The following is a 6,833-nucleotide window of genomic DNA, read 5'->3' on the forward strand; positions in this document are numbered from 1 at the left end:
TTTTAACAATAAGCTATCATGAAATTAGAAGGGTAAATAAGGCAATATAATTTTGTAGGTGTTGATTTAAAAATTCCTTAAGAAAAATCACGATAAAAAAAATCTTAATGACACATATTATTTAGACCAAAGATACAACATATAAAATTTATTGAATATGTAAAAAAGTTTTAATTTATAAAATTTAAATTAAAGCCCACGAGATTCAAATGAATACATTACAGTTGAAATATATCTACAATAGCACAGTACCGCGTTTTTTTCTTATGGTCTCACAAGCCAGGAACCCAACAGAGAGAGCTCTTATGATGGTCGGTGCTCTCAAGTGCTGTACAAAATTTCATAATAACCTTTGACTTTCTTCGATTCAATTCTCTTTATCATTCCCTTCCTATCTACAAGAAAAAGTGATATTGGAAAAACGAAATGTATTAAAGTCTGCAAAACGCTGGAAGTATCAGCGAGGTGGTATGACTACCGTTTCAGCTTATCTTTTAGGTAGAGAAGCGCCGCGTTCCACTCTTCATTTTTAAGCGATCTGTGTATATGTGGTAATTTACCGAATTTATATTTAGCGGCTTCGCTGGGTTGGTCGTCTCGTGAGAATAGATGAAGATGTTTCAGCGAAAAACGTATTTGAAGCATTGGTTGGAGGAAGAAGGCGTAGGTAGATCGTGGCTCGGGTGTTCAAAATGTGGGAGCACTAACCTGGCTTCATTTACGAAGAGATACTTGGAAGGACGTGCTGCGACGGGCGGAAATCCGAAACCCGGTTGTTATAGCCCAATAAGTACATGACAAACAAACCGTGTGAAGTTTATAAAGACTATGCTTATGTATTTGTTTCTTTTAATGTACGTTTAATATATTATGTAAATGAATTCATAATACCATATGAATGAAGAAATGAATCATATAATTTAATCATTTGTTTGGTATTTCATTAAACGTGCTCCTTCCTGATTTTACTAAACATTATCTATTTGTATATATTTTACCTAGAAACAATCTACTGTTTTGGTATTTAACAATGATTGAAAGTAGTTGTTTTTATTTACATTTTTATTTTTATTTTTATTTGTGAAATTGTTGATTGCTTAAAATTTCTTTGAAAAATATTTTTAGTGTAGCTACTTTTAAGTATTTTTAAAAATAGATTCTCTTTGCCTCTATCCCTCTACTTTTCTAACAAAATATCTCTTTTCTTATGGTTTCTGACAAAGGTAACATATCCTCTTACATGCTTTGACTTGAAATCTTTGTTGAAACTTTTTGTTTGCAAACATGATACTGATAAACAATGCCTTCGTTAGAAGGCAATACAAGCCAGACAAGCATTATTATCATCGAATTTCCACTCACTCCGTGTATCCTTGTACATTTTTCAGTTTTATCTAAAGTCAAAAAGCTTTTTATTTATAGAATTTGAGCCTGAATTGCAAACAGCAGCAGTGAGAGGAGGATGCTGGCTGTATCCATAAATAGTGTTAGTTTAAATTTAAATATCAACAAAGCTTCTAAACACATATAAAGCAGCTGCTTTACGAAATTGGCAAGTTTGCTTAACTCATGAAGTTTATTTAGTGTATTTTTGTTACAGCTACTACAAAGCTATAGTATAAGCTTCAAGTAGCAAATAAATTTTATGCACATCACATTAATTTATTAACCATAAATCAGCATAAAATCCCTATTACAAACGAATTCTGCATTTGAGGGATACTTTAACTAACTAACAAAAATATATACATTTATAAGCACTGGGTTCTGGTGTTATGCGTTACCCGTAACTAGCAATTTTGAAATAGATTTTTTAAAACATTAAATAAATGGTTAAACATAAGCATTTTTTTACCAGTTTGGGGTACTCGTATCAATGTATGATGGTTTCAAAGCAAATACACTTAACAAACTTAATTTTTCTTTACATATAATTTCCATAAAAGTCATTTGTTTTATTCAATTTTTTGAATTTGCAATAATTTGGAACAAAGGTCACGTATATACAGTTGATTTTATCAGATATATTTAGCATATACTCGTATTTGTTGTGTTTTATAATTTATCCACCACGACCACAGTTTCTTTTCAAATGTCAAGTAATCAAACTACGTAACTGGAATCAAGAAATGCTCAATACGATAGATGAGTTTGTATCTTTGAATTTAAATCTTTTAGTTATATTTGTCTTGAACATTGACTTGCGTGCCGGTTCCACTCATGTGTTTCTCTGACACATCTTCACTGGGTCATGTGAATGACGAGATTCTGGGCGCCAACGAAACCATAAAAATATTTGTCTTTTTCGTATGCCTTTTTCAAAAATACATTGTATACCAAATGGAAATTATTTTATAAAATTTTTTTATTATAAGTTTGAAATTGTGTTGGTTTAAAAATATAAAAACATATTTATTATTTTTTATTTTACACAAAATACATATTTTTTTATCTAATCTATATGCGAATTGCAGTGACATTTTTGCAAATAAAATGAAAAAATTTAATTTTATTAAATAAAAAAATTAATTTATATTTATTTATCATTTTTATAGATTGATTAACTTTTATGTACTTGTAATTAAAAATTATCTTTAAATGTTAATCATGATTAATTAATAATATGTATATTTTTTACTTTCAGGTAAGTTGCGAATTCTGAATAAATTTCTCTAAAATATTGTGAGTAAAATATATAATAACGATAAAAAATAACACTACAAAAAGACTATAAAATACTATTTATTTAGACTATAAAAATTTTAACATCTATATGAAAATTAACATAGGCGTCATCGTTAAGATATGTTTTAAAAATGTTTACAGATAACCTCTGTTTTAAGATAAAGTTTTCTCCTACTCTTATAATAATTTATTTTTTTATATTATATATAATTATTTCACGCCTGTAAATATGAACTAAAAATAATTGAAATTATAAATAGAAATTTTCAATGCATATATTATAATCTATCACATTTTACTTAATTAATGCCTTTGCTTTCTGGCTTAGATGAACCTAGTTCACTAGTTATTAAGTCTATATACATTCATATCTCTCCCCTGATTAGTGGAATGAAGTTTCTACATTGCTGTGGAAATCTTCTCCATTCATTCCTAAGAGGTGGTTTTAGTGGGTTTAAGTCCTAGATATATTAAAATTCCTAATAATATATGTTAATTTTAATGACAATTTTCTAAGTTTTCTTCTTCTAGCACTAATAATAAAGTAATATAGATATTTGTTCGTGACATTAAGAGTTTTTTTTTAATTATGATGAACTTCCTTATGTTTTAAATAAAAGTTCCAACTAGAGACATCTTTTTCATCTTATCGTATATTGAATATTTCCATCCAATTATCTTAATTAACTATATATGATTTTTGCTGTCTTAAATTCTCCTCATAGCTTAACTTTACAGTCACCATTGCACTGTTTTTTATATACAGTTCGAAGAACAGATTCAGCTGTCTATTATATAATTCTTATACTTAAGTCTGTTAGATCGAATTGTAAGGGATTCGGTTAATATATTACGGAATTCACTCTTTATGTTATCATGGGTTTTAAGTAACTGTCCTTTATTGAAATTTACTATATACTATATCAGTGGTTCCCAATCTTTTTTTGACCGCTATAATATTTTTGTTTTTAGTAGGGACCACAAAGTTTAAGAATAATAAACTGTATGATTATTATAATATGCTTTTACATCTCTGATATAATTTATAAGCTATAAAATTGATATGTAATTACTTGGAGATTTATTGTTCTTATTTTCTATAAAGTCAGGTCTCTGTAGACAAACTAAAAGCTATATATCCATACCTGGTTATTTTGATTCACAGACCATTTTTAACCGTGCACAACCGGTTGAGAGCTACTATACTATATAGTTAAGATCCCACCCAAACAAAAATGGTAATTAAAGGGTTCAAAAGAAAAGACAACAATAAAAATTTTAGTTAATTTATTGAAATTTGGATTGTATGGTTAGTTGTTTCGAATATTTCCAAGCACTCAACATAAGTAGTTCTAGGAAATATTCAAATTTTTTTTAAACTTGTTTATAGTCCATATATAATTTGTTTGGTCTTCAAGTGCCAGGCCTAGAATTCGTCCCTGTCAAATTAAGTGCGATCGTGTTTTTCCAATAGTAGCTAAGGCTGCACAAGCTTTCAATGTTCTAGTTCTAAGTTCTCATTCAAGTTCTGTCTTTTAATTAGTTTCTTTTTATTATAAGATGCGTCACTTTCAACAAGAAAAAATTAATATTAAAAATACAATTAATTGAAAATGTATTCGTATTTTATTTAATCCTTTAACAATCAGTTTTTTTTTTAGTTATCTCTCACCTTCCTATCAGTTCTTTAATATATGTATACGTTCAATCAAATAATCGCGTGTTTTGCAGTTTGATTTACATAAAATAATTTTATATATCATAAATATTTTACTTAAGGTTTATATTATATATAAACTTGTATTATATGTATATTCTCTATTGGTTTCGTGTTATCACAAATGTTTATCATTTTGTTAAATGGCTGTATTAGTTTAATACTCTAACGTTCATATTCACCCATATCAGAATAGAACAATATTTTGCCTTTTCTCTTTTTCCATAGGGATTGGCAGATTCATCTGCGTTATTAAATGTTCATAACATAAAATGTCAATTTCGTCCTAGCCACATTAATGTATTGTATCCAGCGAGTGGCATATGTGCTCAACTAGTAAATAAACATAGAGAAAAATGCTGGCATACAAAAATGCTAATCCCAAAGTGACTAATGCCAATAATATGATAGCAGCAAAGTATAAGTGACACTGGACTGTGGACTGGTCGGTGAACTACTTTTCGGAGCATAATAACTAAAAACGTTTCACTATATAAATACATTTTACTTATAACAACATATACGAATGGATACGATTTAACTCCACATTCTTGCAAAACTTCAATAATAACGATTATAGTATATTTTTCCTTCTTTATTTTATACTTTTATTGCTGACATGAAGAATATAGACTAAAAACTCATCTGTCAAGCGAAATCGCCTATCAGCTCAGCGCTCAATACACGACTGTGATGTTTAAGTAATCCTCAGCAAACGAAGGCAGAAGAGCATAGTCGAGAATCAGTTGATGTCAGCGCATTGTATGCGAAAATCCTTAATGCAAACACTGCAAAAAAAAAAAAGAAAAGAATTATCAAACTTTTATGGAAAAAATAATAGAATATTTTGTTGTAGACAGGGTAAGAAAAATAGTGCCTTAATAGTTTTGTATATTTCTATAGTGTACGAGTGTCCTTGTTCGGAGTAGTGTAGTGTGTTTGTGTCTGTATGTGTGTGTGTGTTTACTTGTGGTGATTTCAATATGGCGGCGTATAAAACAAAATGGCTTTGTTGGCTGCAATTGGTTTGGGATTTAAATGACAATTGATGGATGATACGCTTCGGAAACAAATTAATGACGCATCGATTTTGCATTTAATTTTATTTTCAAATCTAAAGAAAAAAAATATTTAACTAAGCGTCATTGGCAATTAATTGCTTAAATGTTTGATTAAAAATACTAGAAGTAATTAGTCGCAATACCGATAAAACGTTATATTGTTTACAGATAATTATTTTTTATAAATTATATTTTATTTAATTTTTCTCTTATATTCCTAAAATATATTACATTATGATTATATCGCATAATTTTCAATATAATAAATACCACATATATACTTTATATACCAATATATTGCAATAATAAAAAAAATATAATCATCTGTGTACATTTTGTATTTGAAATTCAGCTTTCAGTTTATTTAAATTCTTATGCAAACTAAACAAATACATTTAATCTTTTATAATTTATATTCGTAATGCGTTTTCATATATTATTTGCAATCTATTTGTTTTAATTTTGCAGCTGTAGCAATATTTTCAGCTGTTGTTGCAATAAAAAACACGGCAAACAATGAAACACAAATACCAGAGAAGAATTAATTTTATACACCACAAGGATTTTTGTATTTATTTCACCGTTTTTAATCGATGCTTTTCACTATTGTTTACTATGAATTTATTTGCGGTGTTAGTTTGCTAAGAAAAAAATATTGAACAAATGAAAAAAATCATAAAAAAATATAGTTCATGGTTCACACTTAATTTCAGAAAAAAAATAATATTTTTTAATATATGGCTAACAATATGTTCACAGCATAAGTTTTATAATTTGTCAGTATCGCAGTTCTTTTATTTTAAAATCAATGTATTATACAATTTCTTCAATTTTTTATATATTATATTAAAAAGTTTCAATTTCGATCATTGTCAGGTTTTCCATTACATTTTGATAGGATTGTAAAAAAAGTATTTAACATTCTTCACAGAACTTTTTTTTTTCTTTTTTTTTTTTTTAATAAAAATTTATTTTATTTGATTAAATAAATTTTATAAGAGTAACTAGCTAACAATATAATAAGCTAACAAACAATTTTAATCAACAATTATAAAGAATTTAATCAGAAATCACGTAAGTTCATTTATCACGCATTTCGGACAGGTTGTGACCAAAGATCACAAGGTTTTAGACGCTTAAGGCGACGTGTTGGTTCTATTGACGCCAGTTCGTTAGCTTCATCATTCGGATGAGAGTACAGTCGCTGCAGGTGCATTCTTGCATTTCGCTGTATTTCTTCCACCACCGTATTTATCCCTAGATCACGATGCAGATCAGAGTTCCTTACGTACCATGGTGCATTTGCCACACCCCTTAATATAACGTTTTGGAATTTTTGTATGGTTTCAACATGTGTGCTGCTAGCGCAT

The sequence above is a fragment of the Teleopsis dalmanni genome, chromosome X (genome assembly GCF_002237135.1).
Source record: "Teleopsis dalmanni isolate 2A chromosome X, ASM223713v2, whole genome shotgun sequence".
Classification (NCBI taxonomy): Eukaryota; Metazoa; Arthropoda; class Insecta; order Diptera; family Diopsidae; genus Teleopsis; species Teleopsis dalmanni.